Raw genomic sequence first — 26,078 nt, forward strand, 5'->3', positions numbered from 1 at the left:
TAACAATTCCTTTCTTCACTTGTATCTAGTGTGTTGTGTAGATTATAGTATTAATTGATTATCTCTAATATATATTGGGTACATCTCATTGGATCATCATTATTATAGGCACAAAAATCATGTTCTTCTTCCTCCTTTGTGAAATATCATTATGTTATGGAGTCCTTGGTGTTGACATTTGTCTCTCAATTCCATCTTCTCACAAATTCAATAAACTCCTAGGAAGTATATTCTCCATCTCTATCAGATTGTTGGAAACTTACAATTGGGACAATTGTTGTTTTGTCAAAGATATCAAATATATGGATGAGACATTTTTCTACCTAATCTAAATATCATATATATTTAATTTATGAAGATGATTTGAGAAGCTATTCATAACTATAGCACTTAGAGGAAAGTTTGAACTTATGAAAAGAAAGTTATAGTAGACATTTATTAAATAGACTTTGATAAAGTAAAGTAATTGTTTATGTCAAGAAAGCTAGGCTAAGTCAAGAAAAAGAGTAAAATACTAAAGAGTGTCAAGTAATGCTATTATCAACCAAGCTACAGTTAGTATTGAGAAAATCTAGAGTTGATTGAACATTAGCATCGACCATGCAAACTTAGTTGATTCTAAAAAAGAAGATTTACAAAGACTGAGTATTTCAGTGTTGACCAAGTATCAAAATTTAAAGATTGTCAAGTGACAGTAAGAGAACAAAATTCAAAGAAATTGTAAGATCAAACCAACTCAGTTGATTTCTTGAGAGATGTAAAACATGTTGAAGATAAGATTGATGAGTTGGATCATTAAATTCAAGGAGGTGATTAGGTAAAGACCTATAAAACATATTTTAGAGAAGTTTCTAGAGGATGATCAAGAAGATTAACATATATATTGAATTGAATTAAATCTTATCATAAACCCTGTTGGCCTGATTTTTCATCTAGTCAAAATATTTGAAATACCTTTAAAAATTAGGAAGAAAATGTGTTTTTGTTACTTAGGGTTTCTAAGAATATTGTCAATTTCTAATAAAAACCCTAACCTGATAAATTTTTCCCTAGCCCAATTTGAAGTTTTTCCCTAGTAGGATATTTTGATGTCCTTAACGATTATGTCTTTACCCTATCATGAAGAAATTTCTTGAATCTGTGATCAAATGTGATCTTTATCCTAGGTTTTGTGTTCAAGTAGGAGATCGTATATCATTTTTACATTTTCCATCAAGTGATATGATCTTACGATTGAATTTCTAAGCATCTATTTGTAAGCCTAGATTTTCCTCTTTTGATGTTATGAAGTAAAGGCTAGCAGAGGATCATAAAGGTCAAATGTTGGGTCTCTTGATATTATGGTATCCTTTGTAATCATAGCATCGTGGATGTATGTTTCAAAGTTTTTGATCTTAAAATCATCCTATTATTGTGTCATCATAAGTGTCTCATGGTAAATGACAAGTGATGAGATGTTACGATAATCTGAAAAGTGTATGATCGTAAAAGACTTAAAGGGGAACTTGTGACCATATAAGAGCAAAGTGATCATAAGATTGTAAGACATAAAATATAATGGTTGTAAAGGGTTATAAACTTACAAAAATGAGGAGATCGTAAGATCATAAGCAAGGAAATGATAAGTGGTACAGTGATGCAAAGTGGGAGTAGACTCAGTTGTAGGCCAAAAAAAGAAATGTGTCAGAGCAAGTTGATAGACTAGCATGTTTTGATTAGTCCAAGATGTTGATTATGACAAAAGAACTTTAGTTATATAGAAATTGTCATATCATGTTAGATCGATGGTTGTCTCTTTCTCTCTTTATGGAGTTGCATGAAGAATAGCCAAACTGATAAAGTGAGTTAATGATATGTGGAATATGGTAGTTTCATCCTATGTTGTGAGTTTCTAAAAGGGTGTTGATTATGCAAAGTTCCAAGTGGTCAGTTCAACAATTGTTGTAATCTCACTTTTTGAAGTTTCAAGAAGATTAGACAAAGAGAGAATATGAATGTTTGACATGTTTCTTAGTGGGCCCAAATTCAAAAGGAAATGCAATGATAACTATGATCTTTCGTGGTCATCGAATCATAGAAGATCAATGATCATCACTTTCTCGCTTTATAGAGATGCTCAAACTTTAGCTAAATCAAGAAAGCAATGAGATGACATGTGTCTTATTCACCAAAAAGGTAAAGTTAGTGGTTAAAGAAAATCCTCTAAAGTTATGAAGTGGTTTATATAAGATGATCATGAGATTGTAAGGGTAGATCATAACATTATCAAAGTTATAATAAAGAGGAGATAACAACTAGTGTATGGTCTAGAGTCAAAGACAATAGTTAAAGGAAAGGTTATGAAGTTATGACAAAAAGCTCGTTGACTATGATCAAGAGATTATAAAGGAAAAAATAAAGACTTTTGAAGCTATGATAAAGAAAGGTTGTAGCTAGGCATAGGATCGGAAGGTAAGAGAAACAGTTAAGAGGTAACTTCCAAAGTTACAAATAGGTTCAGTTAATTGGGATCAAGAGATCGTAGAGAAAAAAAGGAGGGTCCTAATGCTACACAAAGTTATAATCATAATATCACAAAGGTCCATGTATATTGGAAAAATTCTAAGAGAAAGTTTGTAAATTGTTGAGCGTAAGATCATAGTTGAGGCCATTACAACTGATGCCCTGATGTTAGGACAAACTATCGATCGTAAGATAGTTCAAGTTTTGAAGGGACACATTGATCATGCAATAAGGAGGTGATTGTAAGATGGTAGAAGTTTTGAAGTTCTTGAATTTTTTAAGTGGATCATAAGATTGTAAACCCTAGGTTTGACATGAAAGCACTTTTTGACCTTTTTTTGAGCTAGAAAAGTGAGATAGGTCTTGACCAATAAAATTTCAAGAAAGTACAGATGATAGAGGAAATGGAGGTGGTAGAAAACACTTAGTTTAAGTCTCAAATTGCAAATCTTGAGCAAGAGGAAATGACCAAGAGGGATTAGCATTGATGCTTGATGTACACAACAATAGTGAGGATCTAATTTTTAGGAGGAGCAAAATTAGATTTAGATCTATTAAGAAATTGGTTTCACTAAATGATCACTAAGAAAGAAAGAAATGTTTTGGAAGCAGTTGGAGATGATCAAGGCTCTACCAATATGAAGTAGTTAGAGATATACATTATTAAAGGTAGTATAAGACAAATAGAAATAAATTAAAGATTCCTCTAGTAAGTGTCACCTGTCGATTTTGCAACTACTTTCCTATTTTTGTTCAAATATAGAGAATGTTTTAAATGTAACATTGTAGAAATATATTTGTATTCATTTTTCTAGTAAGATTTTGACATGTGTCCTCCCATCTGAATCTTGTTTAAAGGATTTCTAAGATGTGGAGGAAGGGTTCCATTTTTATTACTATGATACCACAAGGTGGATTCTAGTTATATCACTATAATACCAAAAGGTTGGTTCTAGTTTGGAAGGTTTTCTAGAGCTTTGATACCACCATTCTTAGTATTTCTCTTTTATGAACAATAACGAATGAATTATAGAGATAGTCTTAGTATATTAAGCTATTTTATGAGTTATTTTCATGCATCCTATTCTATTTGTTTCAAGGAAATGAATAAAAATGCAGCAACAAGTTTATCTTTAGTCTGATTCTTGTCTCCTATTCATGTTGTCTATAATGGTTTGTGGTTTATCAATAAAGTGATTAAACCTAGTTGCAACTCCTTAAAGTTGTATGTCTCAATATGTTTTGTTGTTGATCAAAGACCAAAGTAAATGCTTGATATATTTCATAGGGTTATAGATTTCATGGAGGGATAGGTCAAGTATGAGGTTTAGTCTTGATGTAGATGTCTGATTCTCAAAGTGATAGGATATATCTAGAAGTCTTGATATATGAGATGTATCAATAATTTCCAAGGATGTGTGTTAGTGATTTATGGAATTTCCCAATAGATAAGGCACTAATCAACTACATGATCTATATCTTTGTTGTTCAAATCTTGGTTTTTCTAATAATCAACACATTAATCAAAGTCTTTTCCCTTTTGTGTTTAAGAGCTTAAAATAGTTTCCCTCACTTAGCTTGTTAGGTTCATAGGTCATGTTATTAGCTATTTTGTGTCTATGTTTTTAGCATGAGTATAGAAGAATTGGGGTTTCAATGTCCTTTATCCAGATTTAGTTGTATGCTTTTGAAGCTGGTACCATATGAAAGAATCTAAGGTTCACCCTCCTAGGTCTTGCAAATCTTGAAGAAGAAAGAGTACAACCTTATAGTTGGCCCTGATGTCTGAATGGGTATGTTGAAGATGGGAACTAGCTTCCCCTAGATGTATTTGTTCTCATCATTGGGTTTTTGAAACTTTTAGTTTTGAAATACCAACAAAATGGAAACTCTACTAGGGATGTATTGAATCTAAAAAGAGATTTAATATGGTTAGAAAAAAGGCATGTGAAGAATTTTCTATAGCAGCATGGTTGTGAAGTAGTTTTCATTTCTTTGCTAAAGATTCATGTCTCCCAACAGTTACCTTATTTAGGACAATAGTAGCTTTGAAAGTTGAATGTAAATTGCATTATTACTAGTGATTTCATCTTCAATTAGTTCAAATAGGCATTGTTTCAAATTGTTGTTATAAAGTTCAGAGTCAAGAATGAACAAAAGTGTTTTTTATCTTTTCCAAGTTTGTAAATCTCCAAGAGTGGTTTGATGATTTGCATTTTTCCTACAAACTGAAAGATTGGTTTAGATTTGTCAAGTGACAATTTTTTTTAAATTCTCACAAGTATGAGTGGTGACTCTTTATCTATGCACCATTTTTCCATAGTTGATTTCATATTAAATTTTTGAAGAACCTTTAACTTGTATGGGACGATCTAAATATTTTGATAGTTTGTTAGAAAAGAAGTTATCAATTCTTGATCTAAAAGGTTTATGTATTATGTGCATCTATTGTTGTAACAATTTAAATGTTAGAAGGTGAATCACATCTGTGATTTCATTTGTTCTCTTCAAGGAGGTGGCAACTTTACATGGTTTTGATAAATATAGTGAAGAAGTTTAGGTTTACACCCGTGCCAAGATCAACAAATTGAGTTTGTAGGAATCAACAGTAAAAAGTATTTTCCACTTTTATGAGATTTCTTTTCCATGAAAATAAGTTATAAAAAATTTTCTCCATCAAGTGATTTTTTTAGCACTAAGTCAGAGAGTTGTTTGATGCATCTCAGCATACTTTATGAAGGATAGATTTAGCAAATGTGCTTACATGTTGGAGAATGTTAGAGAATGAATTGGTAGAAGAGTTTTCAAATCTTCTGCAAGTTACAAATTGTGAAAATAATCTTGGTGAATGAGTTATAGGTTTGCAAGAAATGGAAAATTTATTTTCACCTAGTATGCAATCCATTGATAAAAATTATAGATCTATCTCTAACAATAGGCACTTGTCATTAGACTTTATTGATATTCATGGTTTCCCAAATAACATGTCATATAACCTTAGGAAGCATTTTCTTAAGTTTAGTGGGAGCCATTTGGATTCAAGTAGTCATCATATTTAGATGTTTAGTGATTGTATTGGTGATTTTTGTTGACATTATAGTCATGTTTGTTACTAGTGACATATACTTATTCAGATTCTAAGTACCTACTGAGCACATTGCACAGTTAAAAATGTTAACCAAGAATTTTAGTATCTACCAAGTTCTACAATTGCTATCGAGTCCAAGGATAGTATTTAGTTTGCACTGAGTAGTTACTACCAAGGTGTTGATCAGTAGTATAAATCAAGCATATCAATGTATGTTGGGTTTATTAGTGTAAACTGAGTTGTGTAGTGCTTACTGAGTTTTCAATTGATGTAATGTGAGTCTAGTGTTAATTGAGCCACTCAATGTTAACCAAGTGACTTAGTTTATACCAAGCTTGTAGTGATAGCATTGACTAAGCTATGCAGTTTGAATAGAGTGATTCAATTTATATGTCAAGTTTCACAATATTTGTCAAGTCACTAGTGCAGACTAAGTTCAAGACTACTTGGAAATGATCAACATGGATCGAGCTTTTATGTCTATCAAGTGCATGATGATGTCAACCATTGATAATGGATGTCAAGTATCAAAACCTCACCAAGCCAATCTTCAGAGCTTGAGTTCTTGCAGTTGGGCTGACTTGGTGGTTTTTGTGTAAACTTGTATTGTGACTAACTTTGTAATTTGTAAATTGGATTGTTATATATGTAACATATTGTAACTATCCATTTTAAGAATTCAGATTTAAAGCATGTGAAGATGATTTCTCTTTGTTGTAAAAAAGTATTGATCATGTTCTTGTTGAATAGAATGCATATGTTTATAGTATTACAATAGTAGATGATAAAGTTGATTCACTTGATAAGGTATTTATGAAAGAAGTAATTTCAGTCATTGCTTCTCCTATTGATGATTTTCCTTATGTTGAGAATGTTATTAATCATCAAGTTGAAGGACATGTGTCATAGTATTAGGATGAAGAGGCTAAAATTTATGTTTCAAGTGATGAAAATAATGTTGTTGGTATGGTATATCATGAAGTAGCATCATATGAAGAAGATGATGAGAGTGGGTACTTAAGTCAAGGTGAGGATAATGATAATACATGTTCATCTTCATATGAGTATGATACAAATTGGGAAGAAGAGAGCAATGATGGAAGTGAATCCTCCAATGCAACTAGAGGTATGAGTTCTTCTAAAACTAAAAATGGAATTTTATATCTAAATTGTATGATTTGGCATATAGTTGTAAGTTTTGAATAGGAATTGTTTACTCAATATGAGGATAAGGAGATTATTTACAAGGATGAATTAGCTAGTTGTGTAGATAAATGGCATGAGGCTGCAAGTAGTTGTAATCATTAATATGAAAGTAATTCTAAGGTTATTGCATTAGAACCTATTGATAAAATAAGAGATGATTAGTGGTCAAGTCATATGGATCATCTTAGAGAAGACAATGCAAGTAATATTGATTTATATTCCACATGCTTCATTGATGAAGAGGACATTGTGTCTACATGTAATGATGATGATGATTTTGAGTTTTCCTCTTCATGTGCTAAAAGTATTCATGATAGTAATGTTCAAAATGGTTTCAAGCTTTTCACTAATATGTTGTATGGTGAAAAGTTTGATGTTGATCAACACATCACTTTTTATAATGCTTACAATGGAGCTTTGCATGGAATTATCAACCCATTTTTTGAAGAGCACATGGAGTTTACATATTTGGTTGATATTGGTTTGGATGGAGATTGACTCAAGTAGGGAAAGAAGAACTAGGGTCAAAGGCACACCTAGCAATCCAAACCAACCTTGTAGAGTAAACACAATGGAAGCAAACATGCAAAGAGAATAGCATGGCATAGGGAGAATGGAATACTCTTATTGATTGATCAAATAATCAGCATACATGCCTAGTTATAAGGCCTTGTGGGTTATGGCCAAATACATAATACATTCAAGATCCAAGATCTAGCTTCAAGTTTACACTTCTAGACACATATGCATTGAACTTTATAAGTTCTACTCCAAATTCTCTAAGTTCTCTATAAATCTCTACCAAAATCTTCCTTAACTCTAAGCCTAAACACCCTATCTATACTTTCCAAAATGGCTTATAGAAGATTCTACAACATTACATAAAATAAAGGCTACCCCTAAAATAGTCTGGACACATCCCAAGACAAGATTGTATCATAAAATTTGTGATTAGAACTAAACACGCAAGTTGGCTCCCAAAATAAAGACAACTCAACAAAATTTTGTCAATAAGCATCAACAAGTTCACTCGACACATGAAGGTTCACTCAGTACACACTGAAGAACTTAATTTTTGTGTTTTTTATGCTATCAAGTAATAATTTACCTGATACCAAGATGGTGAAGATCAAAATAACATAAGGATTAGCTACTTCCAATGATCGGCTAGATGGTCTTCAAATCTAGACCTAACTTTAACAAAATTATAAAGATTTTCTACTCTTTTGGCTCTACAAAACCAAGGTGGCTGCACCTAAGGGACAACAAGATTTAAGGCTTGATACTATTTCCATATTTCATTTATCCAATAACTTTCTACCACAATACTCATCCCCTATAGCAAATTGGTCATAATTCTTCTCAAATTTACAAGTAATTCTTGGTAACAATAGCTAACTACAACTCATAGATTAAATCGAAACAAATATTGACAACCTATGATATTCTTCATGCATTAAAATTAAATTAATTTTGATTTTAAAAATTTTCTTGATGTTGATCTATGATCTCTTCACATGCAAACTAAACTTAATTGGTTAGTGCCTCATCCATTGGGATTTAGAGTCTATCTATACACTCAAAAAGTGCACTCCTCTAAACCCTTCTATCCAAGGTTTTCCATATATTGGAAAGCTTGAATGGTAGCTTAGAGCTCCCTAATCATAGAGTGCAAGAGGCATACAAATGAGCACAAAGAAAGCTCTCAGCTGAGCCTTAGAAACACAACCCTTTCTAGTAAACCATGAGATGGGAGATTCTTTGAGCAAGAGAGATAATGCTAGTGTCAAAGAACTCTTGAATATGCAATGCAAGAATGAGAGTAAACTAAAATGGAATGAACAATGAAACTAAGCTAAACAAATGAAAATATTACATCCATGCTAATTAAACTATGTGAGCTAAACTATTGCAAAAGAACTACACAAACTTGCAACTAGACTATAATGTCATATGACAAAATGCCATGGATGAAAGAAATGTAGATAAGAAATAGAAGTTCTCCACAAATCTCTCAAGAATTCAAATAGAAAGCCTCTAGCATAACAATACTCAAGAGTGTGGATCCTTTGAGGGAGAAAGCTCTCTCCCTTTTAAAGTTGTATGGATGGTAGAGATCAAGATGGAGATGGTAGATGATCAATGGTTGTGTTTGAAAAGAAGATTGGTCCATATGCACACACAAGTCAACCAATAGAATATAAGTTGACTTCCCACATAAGACAAAAGTCTCAAAAAGCCTTTTATTTTAATTTCAAAATAGAAAAAGGAATTTATGTGTGCACTTTAAGTGGGTTAGAAGAATGGATTCTTTTATTTAATTAAAAGGGGACATGTTATTTTAATCAAATAATGAACTTAGGATAGCATATTCAAACTATAGGTTATAATAAAATTAATTGATTATTAACAATTTTGGCTAGGTAAATGATTACTTAAATTAGCCAAAATGCTAAGAAGGGGGCTAATGGTTTAGATGACCATTTTTAGGTGATTACATTTTTCCCTCTTTGAATAATGTGTGATCTATTTGGGAACATGTTAAATCAAAGAAAATAGAAGCCAAGTATACAACAATAGATATACATATCTTATTCTAAAGAATGAAGTGCAGAAAGAGATAGCAAATCCTGAATGTATAGCTTGATAGTAGTAGTACTAAACACTAGGAAAAAGATGATGTTAGAATTTGAGAAGAATGCTAACACCTAGCAAAGCAAATAGATCAAGAGAAAATGAAAAGATCAAACAAATGCTCTTAAGGAATAAATGGCTATAGCAAGTGATGATAGAGTATTTATGCCCCCTCAGGATCAAAATCAAAATGAGGTAACGGGATGTAAAAATAAGCAAGATATGAGTAAATCATAATATAGCAATGTCCAAAGTAACAGACAAGTGATTAGAACCAAAGAGTGACTATGAAGGAGTGGCAGAATGCCCCAATTTGACTAGAGTTGACAACAAAGAATATATCATAAAAATTAGGTCAAATTGAGTAGAAAGATGATTTTAGACATGAAAGGGTGAATTTGAGTAGATATAAAGTATAGAAGTGATGAAGACATGAAGAAATGAAGATGCCCCAATGATGATTTAGAGAGAAGGTCAACTAACTACTTAGAAGAAGGAAGAATTTGAAAATGCAATTTTGGCCATGAAGATGAACTCAAATTTCAATTTTGATCCCAAAAATGGATCCAAGATGTTGAAATTAGCTAGGGGTGCATTTTTTTTGAAATTTTGAGGAGTTTGAAAATTAGGTCAAAATGAGGTCAAAAGCTATAAAAGGGGCCCAAGTGTCATTTTCAAAATCATTTGTCTTTTGTGATTTTGTGAGAGCTTGTGAGTGGTCCAGAGAGCATCATGGCCTTACGAAACATTCTACTTCACTAACATAATTTTGAGTGTAGCTAGTTGCACAACCAGTTAGAGCACTATGGGGCACTAGTAACTAACCTCTTTTTTGTCATTTTTTGAGCTTTTTTGGTGTTTTTCACACATTTTGGTGGTTTTTACTCAAAATGTCAAATGATATTTAAAAATTATAACATGGGTACTTTACCAAATATCATGTGATACATTTTGTTACAAAATATATCACATGCATGCTTTATAGTTTATCTTGTGGGACATACCCATTTTTCATTTGCATCGGTGCAAAATATCACACAATAGAATTGTATCACACAGCTTTAAAAAAAGTGTCACATGATATCTTTCCAGTATATTGTATTTCCTACAGTAGGAAAAAGTATCACATAGATGGTTTTAAGCATTTTTTTATTGAATTTTTGCATTATGATCATGTTTGTGATGCGTTACTAATGTGTTCATGTCATGTGTTTACAAGAGGTATTTCCAACACTACTTACCAGAGCCCCCAAAGTGGTGGGGTTGCATGTTGTAGAGTATTTGATAGATGATGAGCATGCCACCATATCTACCATGGTTTTTGGTGGGTCATACAGATGCCCCATATATGGGCAAAGCATAGATTGTTGACTGCATTGGCTGAGTAGTGGTATAGAAAGCATAACACCTTTCATCTATTGACCGAAGAGGCCTTGATTACATTAGAGGATTTATATCACATTCTTTGAGTTCCATGCTATGGTGATATGGTAAGTTGTGCATTTGATTTCTCATATCATGTTTTACAAGTTCTAATATTGATGTGAGGGATACTGATGTTAAGCTTGGTTATGTCATAGGTGTACTATGATCAGACCCTGATAGAGGGGTGAGTCATGATGCAATAGTTGTTCCATGATGTCACCATCCTATGCTGTCATCTAGGTTGGGAGTGATTGATTTTTTAGTATGGAGTAGATTACCCTCTTCCCAGCTTGCTATGTTCACTAGTAGCTTAGGCCTTGGTGACAGACAAGGACCAAAAGGGCTTCCCACTAGGATGGGGTCAATTGGTGGTGGATATGATTACACAACCATGTATGATGTCATGGGGGGCAATGATATTGGCTGAGATGTATCATGAGCTTCATGAGGTGGTTTATCATGAGGGCCACTCATGGGCATGTAGAGTAGTGTTGACATAGATCTGGGCCTAGGAGCACATTGTTGTGATCCAACCATGGGTACAGCCATGGGAGTAGAGTTGGTTGTATATTTTTGGGTATAGAGGATTTGTCTCATAGACTCATAGTGGGGATGTGACCTACTACTGGTGGATCTTTGATGAGCTAAAAACATTCACATGGCAGCCTTACCAAGATTTCCATAGATGGTCTAACACATGGGAGTCAGATTATATGAGATATAGCAGGCCACTAGTGGGTAAGAGCTTAGATGTCATGGAGGGGTTTTGATTAGCCAAGTATGGTGGTAGTTTATAGAGCAACACGTGATATCGATGGAGACCACCACCTATGCTTGGATGCATTCTGATGAGGCACAGGGATGGTTTTTGATGCTACATTATTAGATAGTAATGTGGGATACAATAGCTCTAATGTGGACTCCCTAGAATTATTGCCTAGAGGTGGCAGATGTAGGAGAAAATTTGACATACCTATATGAGAGATAGAGTCACCCATTCCCATGGTTTATAGAGCCTAATTTTCTACCCATAATAGGGGGACAAAGAGGTGGTAGAGGTGGAGGTAGAGGCAGAGGTAGAGGTAGCAGATGGATGGAGGTTCGAGAGGGGTCCCAATCAAGGAGGAGGAGGATATGGGCATAGGCCATGAGGGAGATGGAGAAGGAGGAGGAGGAGGAGGAGGTGTCATTGAGGTGGCAATGAGCAGGGAGGGTGGGGGCATAGACAGAGTAGCCAAAAAGGGGGGATGATGAGCAAGACACAAGGATCCATGCTTTGGAGGTAGAGCTACAAATAGCTCAGGTTGCAATTGTAGTTCGAGATCAGTAGCTCATATATGAGCGAGCACGAGGGGATGAGCTCTGAAGGGAGTGAGATGCCACAAGGCAAGAGGTAGCACATCATGGTGCACATGTTGCATGCTATTATGCCACCTACAGGGGTGTAGTGCCACCAAGGGAGGGACATTTAGACTACTCAAAGTGGGCTAGTAGATCAGAGGGTTTGGTACAACCATTAGATAGGAGACAACCTCCTCCACCAGGGCCACCACCAGCTATAGAGGGTGGCAGCTAGTCATAGGCTGATAGTGACAATTTTTATTATACTCTATATATTTTTGAGATAGATATCTAGATTTTGGATCTCATTTTTTTTTATATGTACCATGACACATTGATATATATATATATATATATGAGATATTGGATTTGATCGACAGTTTTGTGTACTTGTCTCAAAATGGATATTTTTAGCATTTTCAATTTTCATGTGATGTTTCAATTTCTATTGCTTGCTCATGTATCTCTTTCATGTATGATAGTTTAGCTCTCATGTGTATGATATAGACTTATGTTTTGAAAATATGTGACACCTGGATAGATTGAATGTGATTTTTTGATTAATCCCTTGTGATGACAGGATAGCAAAAAATGAAGAGAAAGATCAAGAAGATGAAAAGATATGATAAAGAAGAAAGAAAAGAGACATGTGAAAGTAGTTAGCAAATATATCCACAAAAAGGATGAAGAGAGAGCTCTCCCCATATGCAGGAATGCAAGATTAAGCTAAAAATGAACCTATAATGCAAGCTTGCATGCAAAGTGGTTTACTAGCAAGGGATGCATAATATTTAGACTCTTATTTCATCATTGAGAATTTATTTAGGGACATCATGAGATCATACAATCATCACTAATAGAGCTTTGAGGATATTATTATGATCTATCTTAGATAAAAATGTGGGAATCTAACCTATGCATCAAAGAAAACTAGTTCAAGATGACTATGCAGTTAGATTCCCTAAGTTTAGTATAGCAAGATTACACTTGTATCAAAGCATAAGTGCTAGGATAACCCCCAAGTGTAGTCTTGTGAAAATATTCAAGGATTATATGTTTGTAAGTCAAATTGTGAAATAGGACAAACTTGAATTCTTGAAAAAACTTTTAGACAAACAAAGTATACCCACAAGTAGAAATCAAGAAAACATGCCCCATGCCCCCAATATTCTAGTCCATGACATCCTTGAAGGACTATTAGGAAGGGAACATGTAGCAAAGAAATCATCATAGATTGACACAAAGTAGATAAAAATTAGCATAGCTCAATTGTTTAAGTGTTTAAGTGTGTGTGTGTGTGAGAGTTACTTGGCCATTTCTTCAAGACTTGAATCTGATAGTGAGAAATATCGTGACAATAGAGACCGCAGGTAAACTATCTAAAAAGTGTTGAGAAACACTTGATGTCAACCTAGGGGAGTAGTGTTGAAAACACTATTTTGTGAGTTACCATAGAAACCCTAATGCACAAGGAAGCCTCAAGTAGGCTAAGTAGTTGTGCCCCCGTGACAAAGACAAGAAACAATCCCAAGCTAGGAAGTGTGTAGCGAAATGAGTGATTGAGACTGATAGACATAGGTGCAAGGGTCTCAAGTAGTGCCTATTTCCAAGTTTTCACCACTTTGTAGATTTTTTTCAAGACTTTTTTCAATGTTTTGTATTTTTTGATTTTTTGATTTTTGATTTTTTTTTTTGGGTGATACATCAAAGTTCCTATTGCTAGGTTTTCACTAAGATGATCATTTTTTCAGGACATTTTTCACTTTTTAGGATTTTTTTAGAATCATAGATATGTACAAGATAGTTGAGTAGTAAGCCTTTAAGCATAGAACTTCTTTAAGTGTAGGACATTGATAGGCTCTACGAGTTCTTCACCTTTGGGAGTAGACAACTGATAAGCACCATACCCAAATGTTGTTTTGATAATATATGGGTTTAACTAGTTAGGTTCAAACTTTCCCTTCTTCTCTCTATGTTGTTGATTTTTCATATTTTCTTGAAGCATGAGGTCACCAACTTGAAACTCACGTGGATGAACCTTCTTGTTAGAATGAGTAGACATGTGCTTCTAGTAAGCCCTCATGTGATCAAAAGTTTCCCTATGACACTCATCAAGAGTCTTTAATTCATGTATCACATAGCCCTATGGTCTTCATCAGTTATCAAGCCATGTAAGGAGACTCGCAAGGAGGAGATTCTCTACTTCTAATGGGAGAATGGCCTTGGAGTCATAGAATAAAGAAAAAGGTGTGGCCCCTGTAGGAGTACTAATGTTAGTTCTATAGGCCCAAAGTGCTTGATTTATCTATAGGTGCCAATCTCTCCCAAAATTATGAACTATGCAATGTAATATTTTCAACAATATTTTTTTGGAGGCCTCTGCTTGGCCATTCCCTTGAGGGTAATAAATAGAAGACGAGTGTTGTTTGATCCAAAACTTCCCACATAGCTACTTGAGGTCCTTATTTTTGAATTGACCTCCATTACTGGTAACAATAGAGGAAAGAATACCATACCAAAAAATGATGTGATTTAATATAAATAGGGCAACATGTTTTCCTATAACAGCAGATAGTATCACAACTTCAACCCATTTGGTGAAATATTTAGTTGTTGTAATGATAAACTTGTGACCACTAGATGAAATTGGGTGAATTTTCCCTACCAATTCAAAGGCCCATTGTTGAAATGGCCAATATGTCACAGAAGGAATCAACTCATATCTAGGAGCATGAATTAGGTTACCATGGAGTTGGCATTTTTGACAAGACTTGGCATAACGAATATCATCAGCTTGCATAGTTGGCTAGTAATAACCCACCCTATGTAGGTTCTAAGAAAGTGCAAGGCCATTAGAATGTGCCCCACAAATTCCATCATGGACTTTGGCAAGTGCCTTTTTGAAATCTTCTAGCTCTAAACACCTAAGCAATGTTCCATCTAGACCCTTCCTATACAAGTGACCAGAGACCAAAATGTAATGTGAGGAATTGTAGAGGAATTAGCATTTTTGGTTGCATGTGAGATTCTTAGGAATAATTTGATCACGTAGATAAGAGAAGATGGCCGCATAGTAGGAGGAATTGTGACCTACAATGGTGCAGATCACTTGATTATCAGAGGAATTGTAGGTAGGATATTGATGCAGTTCTTCCACCAGGAACTCAAATTAGGATTCATGTTCTTATAGTTGGAGAATAGATGGTACAATGACCATGGCATTAGTAGCCTTGTTTTCTACTCTAGGAATTTGCTGAAATGTCACAAAAGTGAAGTAGTTCCTTAGAGCATCTATTAACCTTTTGTAAGGTATCAACTTGTCATCTTTCATTTGATAGTCATTATTCACTTGGTTAATAACAACTTTAGAATCTCTGTAGATATGCAATTTAGTTATTCTCCATTCAAGAGACATCTTGATCCCATTTGTTAAGGTGTCATATTCTACCATGTTGTTTGTACAAGGGAACAAGAGTTTGTAAGATTTGGGGATCATATATCCATGAGGGGAAACAAACAAGATACCTGCTCTAGCTCCATTTTGTGTATGAGACTCATCAAAAAACATTTTCCAAGTTCTCTTAGTGATGTACATAATATAGGCATCTAGAAATTTGGCTTGCATGGGTGTTGTATGCTCTAGCAAAAAATCAGCTAATTGGTTAGCTTGAGCTTGCCCCTTGATGGATTTACATTCAACATACTGAATGTCAAATTTTGAAAGAATCATCATCCATTAACTAGATGACTAGTAAGTGCAGCTTTGCTCAACAAACATCTTAAAGGATCAATTTTGCAACTAGGTGAACTATATGTGCCAGCATGTAATGTCAAAGCTTTTGAGAAGCAAAGGCCATTGCAAGATAGGCTTTCTCAATGCTAGTATAGTTCATCTCATAAGAAATCAAAGTTTGACTAATATAATATATAGCCCGTTTTTTACCAGTCTCATCATTTTTTACTAATAGCACTCCTAGAGAAGAAGTTATAGCTAAGATATACAAGATCATAGGTTTTCTTGGAATAGGTGGCATCAAAATTGGAGGTTTTTCCAAGTATCCCTTGATTTGTTCTAGACTTTGTTGACACTCATCATTTCAGATATGAGTAGAACCTTTATGCAAATTCTTGTTAAAAGGTTGAACTTTATCAGCCAATTGAGAATTATGGATTGTAGAAATCCTTGTACACTTCTAAGTTGACTAATATTTCTTGGAGGAGACATATCCATGATAGCCTGGACCTTTCTAGGATCAACCTCAATACCTTTTGCTGAAATAATGTAGCCTAGCAATTTTCCAAAAGTGACACCAAAGGTACACTTTTTTGGGTTTAGCCTAAGTTGGAATTGTTCCATGTAGTCCAATATCAAACTAAGGTCTTCAATATTTGTATCTTATTTTCCAAATTTTTCCAATGTTTCATCAACATAGCCTTCCATATTTTTATGGATCATATCATGGAATATGGTGGTCATTTCTCTTCTATAGGTAGCACTGGCATTCTTGAGCCCAAAAGGCATGACTTTCCAATACAAAGTACCCCATGCACATGTAAAGGTTGTCTTCTCTTGATCAACTGGAGCTATCTTAATTCGATTATACCCAAAAAATCCATCCATAAGGGAATACATTTCATAACCTGCAGTCACGTCCACTATTATATCAATGTTTGGTAGTGGAAAATCATCCTTGGGGCATGCTTTGTTAAGGTCTCTAAAATTAGTACAAACTTGGATTGTTTTATCATGTTTTAATATAGGTAAAATGTTGGAAATCTATTCTACATAGTCAATTGCTCTGATAAAATTTGCATTGAAGAGTTTTTCCAATTTTGCCTTCACCAACAAAGCTACATGTGGATGCATCTTTCTCAATTTTTGTTTAACAAGCTTGATATCAGGAGAAATAGACAAATGATGCATGATAAGATCTATGTCAAGCCCAAGTATGTCTGAGTATGTCCATGCAAAATTGATAATTTTTGTCTTGAAAAAATTGGGCAAATTGTTCCTTTTCTTCAGCTGATAATGATTGAGCTACATGAATGATTTTAGGATATTCCTTTGTCTCCAAGTTGATTGGCTATGTAGGCCCAATGAGAATTGATGTCTACCTTAAAAATATCTTAGCAAACTACCAAGTACCTCATCTACAGGCGCCTCAAAGAGGTTTTCACCATTAGATACATCTTTATTTTTGCTATTTTAGGCTCAAATGTTGCCACAATGTGGTTTTTTCCATCTAACTATTTATTTTTTCTTTTGATTTTATGACTAAGGTAATTGATATCTAATTCTATCATATGAATCATGGGTTCACTAGTGGAAGAAGTGATGGGTTCAATGGCATTTAGGTAATAGGTGATCTCGTGGTCATTTTAGAAAGACTATATTTCTAGTTTTTTATGTTGAATGGACCAATCTATGAGATCAGGATGAATCAATGAGAGTGAGGTAGAAGCTTCAAGGTTATTGATGTGAAAAGAGTAATCTCTAGTGACATGAAAAGTTGAGCCTATGGTGAATGCCACAAAGGTATCCAGATCAGGAATAGTCCTAGAGGGACCAATGTGGTCCACTAAAGCATTTTGCAAGCCAAACTCATCGGACACTACACTAGACTCATCTACCACATTTGATCAGATTTTATAAGTTTGAATGACATCAACCTCGAGTTTATGAGAGGTGTTTGATAAGCTTTCCCATTCATACTCTTGAGAGTTTGTACTCTAATCTCTAGTGATTAGATAAACAATATTTTGTCTAATCTATCTTCTATTTAAATCTTAAAGGTTAGATTCATCCTATTCTAACTATCTAGAGGTGGAAACCTCAACATCATTATTGGTAGTGAATGTTTCTTCTCCCCAAAGAAGAGATGTTATGGTTATAAAGTCTTCATCTTGTGAATTGGCAGCAATAAAGCGAGAATCATCATCCTTCAATTCACTAGATATGGGTGCATTTTGAGCAGACGTTGGTATATTATCCTCTAGCCCAAATCCTAGGCCAGTAGTATCTCAAGCATCACAACCTTGAGTATGACTTAAAGGTTTAGCTAGAGCTTTTTTGTTACCAGTTAAGGACCCATGACCTTGATAGCACATGTTTGCAAGCATCTTATATCCTTTTCCATATTGTTTAGGAGAAATGGGAGTGGTGTTTGTAATGTCCTCTTCATCTTCCTCTACCCTATATATCCAATCTTTAATAGCTTGTTCTTCTTTTCCTACTTTTAAGGGAATTGAGGACTGCACAAAAGTGCCAAAAAGAGTCATGGTAGATGCAAAAGGTTTCTTTTTGGTAGAAAACTTCCCATAAGACTAAGGGGAAATAGGTACAGAAACAATAGAGTCTAAAGTGTATTTTCCCATACCAAGGCTCATCATTTTCAATTTCTACTCACACTTTGTAAAAGATGATGTTTTCTCATGAGAAGAGTGGTTATGTGGAACTAGTGTTTCAGCAGCAGATAGTGTATTCATAGACACTGAGTTGTCATTGAGCACAACTACTTTAGTATCATTAAAAGGGAACTTGATACACTAATGGTACATAGAGGGTACTATTTGCATGTCATGAATCCATGGTCATCCCAACAACAAATTGTATGCAAGTGGTATGTCTAGGACTTGAAAAGCAACATTCTTCTCAACTAGACCAACTCTAATTAGGAGCACAATTAGACCTTTGGAAGGTCTTTCAACCTTGTCATAGGCTTTTATAGTGATTTTTTGTTTAGGTTCAGTGGCAAATTTAGACATGCCCAACTATTGGATTAAATTGAATGAAATGATGTTTAACCCTACACCATTGTCTATCAAGAGTTAGTGAATGTGAGTATAGAAGATTTGGACTTTGACATGGAGAGAAAGGTTGTGGGGATTACTAAGAGCTCGGTCATCTTCTTTAGAAAAAGTGAGGTAGTGAGGTGAAGAGATATGACTCACCATATCTTGGAATTTTTATGCACCAATGTCTATGGGAACATTGGAAGAGTGTAAAGCTTTTTTGAGGATATCCTTGTGCAAAGGAGATAACTCTAGTAACTTGAAAATGGAAATTTGAGATGGTGTATGTTTCAATTGGCTGACAAGATCATAGTTGGAGATCCTAGAAGTAGTTAGTTGTTTAGAAGATGGAATATTCTTAGCATCTTGGGAAACTTTTAGAACAACCTTAGATTACCCCCTAGGAATGGCATTAAGTAGTTTATTTTGTGATGGAAAAGAATCAATCCCCTAGAGCATCATGTTAGGTCTAGAGTCATTATGGTATTGAGGAACATTGTGAGTTTTTAAGACAACTTTGGGTCATTCATCTACATATTGATTGTCATCATTATAATTTTCCATGCATAAATACTCAATGGGCTCAAGCATGCCTATAACATTGTCTATGTCAACATAAGCATAGCTAATCTTGGCATCATGATTCTTTTTAGTGGCTTTAGAGGTTTCACCTTTCTCATGTTCTAGTAAAGGTTGTTTAAAAACTTTGTGATCAACATTTTTGATGAGACCATCTGTGAAAAATTTTCCTTCCTCAATAAGATATTGAATTATATCTTTGAGCTTGAAATAGTTTTCAGTGTTGTGACCCTTGCTTCAATGATAATTATAGATATGATCATCCCTCCACCACAGGGGTTCAATGAGTGGGTCATAGGGTCAGGAATTATCTACAAAAGTAATCAACTTGTTTTCAATTAAAGTTTTTAAGACCATTCATAGGTCTCAACCATCAATGTGTAGACATGTCATTTCTTGGTAAACTTAGAGCTCTTGTCAAGTGTTTTTGGTTTCACATTTTCTTGTTGCTTTGTGGCATAGATGGTAGTAGAAACATTAAATGTAGGTTCCTTGTTCCTAGGAGTGTCCACTAATCCATCATTGACAACATACTTATTTTTATTCCAAGTTTTACCTTTGTCTTTACCATTTCCATTGGTGTTCATGTCTTTGTTTATAACAATATCACCACTTTTCATAGAAACATCTTCAATGTGATATGCACTCTCAACCATGGCATCAAAGGATGTGAATAACTACTTCCTTAGATCAAAGAATAATTCTAGTATGAGTGTATTGACAAAAATATCAATTTTTTAAGCCTCGGGAACTTGTCAAGGATATCGAGAGTATAAGGATCTCCATCATTGAAGATATGTTGCAAAGAGTTCTCCCAATTTTTGTTTGATGTTGCATAACTCCAGCACTGTTATAGGATGTTGAATATTATAGGAGTATTTTTGGATAAAATGTTGCACAAGCTCATCAAATTTTTTAGTAGGAGGACTCAATTTGGTGAACCATTCCATCGCCTTCCCTCTTAGACTCCTAAGAAATATTCACATAAGAAAGGTGTCTTCATGCATAAAATCCATGCTAAATGCTTAAAAATGCCTCACATGATCATGGGGATCACCATTTCCATCATATTTTTCATACTTAGGAACCTCTATATCCTTAGGAAATGGTAGCATGTAGCGACTCCTATCTAATGGAAGAGTATATATTGATTCAACAAATGAAGTTTTAGGCGATTCTTTTGAAGTTTGCGATTGTGCAAACTGTTTCCTCAACTCTTGTATTTCTTCCCTTAATATTTTGGCCTAAGTGGGTTCTCATTTTGGAATTATGCACTCCATATCAAAATATTGAGGGAGTTTCCATCCTCTTCCTACCATGTATCGAAAGTATTAGTCTCTTTTTTCCTCTAAAGCTCTAAGCATTAGTTTTTGAACAAAGTCATCTTGATGGAATTCTATAACATCCTCACTAGTTACTTCTTCATCACTTTCATGATGAGAAAGGCATGCACTAGTGGTGACTCTAGGAGTTCTTGGAGGTGGTTTTTTGCCATCATTTCCATGAAAAGGATTTTGAGAGAAAGTCCCCTTGTTCCCTTCATGGTGGGTATGGTTATTGTTTCTAGCTTATTGGTGTTCTTTCTCCCTAGCATACATGGCTTGTAAGATCCTTTTATTTTCACATGCTTGTTCTTCTAAACAACATTGGACTTCATCAGGGTGCACCATGGTGACTAAATTGTTCTCACCCTTAGGTGTCTTATAGGGTGTTTCGAATGAGTTTTCAAAACTGTAAATCAGATTATGCCTAATGTTAGTTGTTTGCATTTCAATAGACTCGGGGTCTTCCACACAAGGCTATCCATGAGGACGTCTAGGTGGGGTTTCCAATTGTTTGAAAACAAAAGGGGTATAACTACCACTTCCAACTCAAAATCTAGTTGTAACCGGCATGTAAGGACTTGTATTTGTTTAATAGCACAAGAAAATTAAGTCAAATTTGAAGCTCTTACAATCAAGATTAGTCACTTTTCAAAGTATAACAGATGACTTGTCAAACAATGTTCAAGAATTTATAGCACTGATGACTCAAACCGAGTGAGCGAGCAAGAAGCTCAATAGAAAAATAGATAAAATAGAATGGTAACCAGTTCTTGATAAGTGATTTATTAGTGACTTTTCAAGACTTACATCTAATGGACTAAACCCATCTTTTCAACCTAGGATAATTTCCTAACACACGGATGTGCAACCAAGACTAGGGGGATGGAAGTAATGAGACCCTAGATCAGAAAAGTTAGAACACAGACTCTATTTTGATAGAAAATAATCTTAGGAAATATTTTTCTAGAATCCAAGTGATATTAGGATAGCATAATATATCATGTGACACAATTTAGAACACCCATGTGATACTTTTCTTTCAGGTGATAGTTCGCCCAAGGCAAGACAATAGACTTTTTTATATTGAGGTGATAGATTTCAGTAGAGGCAAGCGAGAAAATTTGTGAAAAATAATGTCACATGATATTTCTTCAGTGAGAAAATAATAAAGAGCTAGTTTTGTGCAAAAAGGACAAGTTTGACTTCAAAATTTTATTTTTTAGTTGATCAATCAAGTGGTTTTTGGATCAAATAGTGAGAAATTTTAATTTGTGTCAATTATTAGCAAGGTTTTCAAATAGTAGGGGTGCTAACATGTCTCAAATAGTTAAACAAGGATTAAAAAAACCTTTCCAACATGCACTTGTGATATTAGAACAGCCTTTCTACGAATATTATTGAGATTGTTTGATGTATAAGAACGTTAACACTGGTCAACACATTCAAAAATAGTAGCTAAGCAATCTACCTTAAGGTCACAATTCATTACTCAATAAATTGGCCCACACTTGATGCTTCTTTTCTCACACCAAGTGGTTAACCACAAGAGATATTGGCTTTGTCATGGAAGTTCCATAAGCACAACCAAGGGAACACATATGGTGAGTGTAAATCTTGAGGTGATCCAAGTAGTCCACTAGGATCGATCCTTGCACCATGAAGTTGAGCTGCAAAATAGGGTGGATACTAACCTAGGGTGTCTAGAAAGGACTTCTATTCATAGTTTTCCTATTGCTCCCAATTAAGGGACACTCCACCTTGTGGTGGGTAACAAACCTCATAGCCACAAGAGCACCTTAAGCATTCTTGCCTAGTGATCTCCCTATGGTTGAAATCCCATATGCGATTACACTAAGCCAAGACAAACACTACATCTACCAAGGTTTTGTGTCCTTAATAGCCTTGAGTTTATAATGGGTTGGAAGAGCCAGGTAATTTTCTTGACCCCACTTGGGTCATTCCTATTAGGTTGCCCAAGAGTAGGCTCTCTAAAGGATCCTAACTACCACAAAATGGATCCACTCTCAAGGGTCAAGATTTTTGATTCACCTCAAGGGTGAAGAGCATACTCTCCTACCTTAATTGCTTCCCCCAAACATTCCAAGAAGATCCAATTATTCCCTTTCTTTTGAAATCCAAAGGTGGGACAAGATTTTTGATTCACTGCAAGGGTGAAGAGCATAATCTCCTATCACCAAAGAACCTCAATCACAAGTTTAATGTGCCTATGAAATGAAAGAAACTAGTATAGTTCCACACATGGAATAAAAGAAATAAAAGAAAATTTGGTTTTTATGCTTTGGGTAGCCCTACAAATAATCATTAGTAGTCCTTATGCATTTGAAACTTTGACATGTGTTCTTTTAGGAAATTTTAAGCAATGTTTAATGCTTCAAAGCAACACCTTGCAACACCACAACTGTTAGCACCACAATTTAGCCTTTAAAAAAAAGGAACAAAAAGAAATCTGTAAATAGACCTCTATAAATAGCTAAAGAGCTACAAAAAAGCCAGTAACTAGCAAGCAAAAACTAAAAACTAACCAAAAAACCCTTAGTAGCAAGAAAATCCCCATTAGGCAATAGTTTTTGCTGGAAGATTGTTGTGCAATACTTCTCAGTATATCCACACTGTATATGAGCAATGTTAGTATGCTAATAGAAACCAAATTTAAATAAAGCTTCTACAAACTAAACAAAATTCATAAACTTCAAGATAGACTAAGATGAGCTCTCAATTGAAAATATGAGCCATTAATGGGCTCTCTCAATGAGAAGCTCTCTTATTGAGTGGCTTTATCTAAATGGATAGGATGTATGCTCAATATGCTTCCAAAGGCTTCAATGGATGATTGTGGATTTTTGGTGTGGATAGATGGCTTTAGTATCGATTTGGCTCTCAAAATAGCATTATAACTTTACTTCATGGATTGTGTTATTTTGCAAAGGGAAAGGATCCAATTTATAGGCAAGAGGCTTGAGGGATTTAGGGCTAAGATGCAAGGATGGGAAAAATCTCATGGAGGGCTTAGATTGCATGAGAGGAGAGCACATGGATTGTGCTTCCTTACAACCAATCAAGGAGTGACACATGTTACATGGTGAGAGGATGGAGGAAAGGGGAAGGATGAGTCAACAAAGGAGGCTCAAGGGATAAAATCTTCATAAAGACCCTTCATAACTGCTTTGTAAGAACATTTATGACTTTGTGGGCTTTATAAAGTTTTGTGGTTGAAGATATTTGTGAGAGATACCATGAAATTTGAATTTGAGGGTTTAGGGGGGTTTTAAGCTTTCTTAGGGTTGTAAAAATGATTAGAGGAAGGGTTAGAGATGGCTTAGGACTAGGCAAGTGGATGGCAAGTGGATGGCAATTAATGAGGGGGGGTGAAGGAGAAGATATTAGTTAACTTTGACTTGAGTTGGCAAGTCTTAACCCATGTTTAGGGAATGTGACAAGGTTAGGAGGGGATTAGGATTAGGGTTAAAGAGATCTTCTAGAAGAGTTTAGGCTTTGGATGAGGATGAAGACTTTCTAGAAGAGTCTAGGCTTTGGATGAGGATGGAGACTTTCTAGAAGAGTCTAGAACTTCCTAGGATAAGATTTTATGAAATAAATAAAGTTTTATTTATTTCAAGGGTTTGGGTTGAGGAGATATTTATTAAAATATTTTTAATAAACATGAGGATTAATATTTAATCTTGATTAAATATTTTGAGTTTGGATTAGGGGTAGGAAATGATGGGATTAGCCTTTAATCAAAATTAAAGAAGGATTAGAATATTTTGGAAGAGGTTAGTGGTCTTAAGGAAATTGGCCAAGTTTTGGGCAAAAAATAAATTTTTTATTTATTTTAGATTTTTTGGTCAATTTATTAATTAAATAATTAATAAATAAGAAAATAATGTTTAAATAAGATTTAAAAAATTTTGGGAGGGATTCCTTAATTAAATATTTTTAATTAAGATAAAGGGATTTAATGGCATAAAAATAAATTAATTAATTAATAAATGATGATGTCATCAGGGATTTTTTTTCAGAAAATAAAAATATTATTTTCTAAAAGATTTTTAGGTGTCTACACACACAACAAAATTTTCCCATGCAATATTTCTTTCTAAGCCAGACAATAGAACTCCCTGTACTAGGGTGACAATATTTAGATGATAGTATGACACTTTTTCCAAAATGTATTGCCTGACAGTTATGAGAACTATCACATGATACTGGAAAAATATCGCCCAAGAATTGTGACTAAAAAATAGAAACTTGCAGATAGAATGCAAAAAATATAGCTGAAAGTGCAGCAAAACTAAGATGTTCAGCCCCACAGTGGGCACCAAAAATGTACACTCAAAAAGTGCAGTCCTCTAAACCCTTCTATTCAAGGTTTTCCATAGATTGGAAAGCTTGAATAGTGGCTTAGAGCTCCCTAGTCATGGAGTGCAAGAGGCATACAAATGAGCATAAAGAAAGCTCTCAACTAAGCCTTAGAAACACAACCCTTCATAGTAAACCATGAGATTGGAGATTCTTTGACCAAGAGCAATAATGCTAGTATCAAAGAACTCTTGAATATGAAATGCAAGAATGAGAGTAAACTAAAATGGAATGCACAATTCAACTAAGCTAAACAAATCAAAATTTTACATCCATGCTAATTAAACTATGTGAGCTAAACTATTGCAAAGAAACTATACTAACATGCAACTAGACTATAATGCCATATGACAAAATGCCATGGATGAAAGAAATGTAGACAAGAAATATAAGTTCTCCACAAAGCTCTCAAGAATTCAAATAGAAAACTTTCAGCATAATAATACTCAAGAGTGTGGATCCTTTGAGGGAGAAAGCTCTCTCCCTTTTAAAGTTGTACGAATGGTAGAGATCAAGATGGAGGTGGTGGATGATCAACGGTTGTGTTTGAAAAGAAGAGTGATCCATGTGCACACACAAGTCAACCAATAGAATATAAGTTGACTTCCCACATAAGACAAAAGTCTCAAAAAGCCTTTTCTTTTAATTGCAAAATAGAAAAAGAACTTTATGTGTGCACTTTAAGTGGGTTAGAAGAATGGGGTCTTTTATTTAATTAAAAGGGGACATGTTCTTTTAATCAAATAATGAACTTAGGATAGCATAGTCAAACTATAGGTTATAATAAAATTATTTGATTATTAGGA

The sequence above is a fragment of the Cupressus sempervirens genome, chromosome 9 (genome assembly GCF_028749045.1).
Source record: "Cupressus sempervirens isolate cs-2001-9-10 chromosome 9, ASM2874904v1, whole genome shotgun sequence".
Classification (NCBI taxonomy): Eukaryota; Viridiplantae; Streptophyta; class Pinopsida; order Cupressales; family Cupressaceae; genus Cupressus; species Cupressus sempervirens.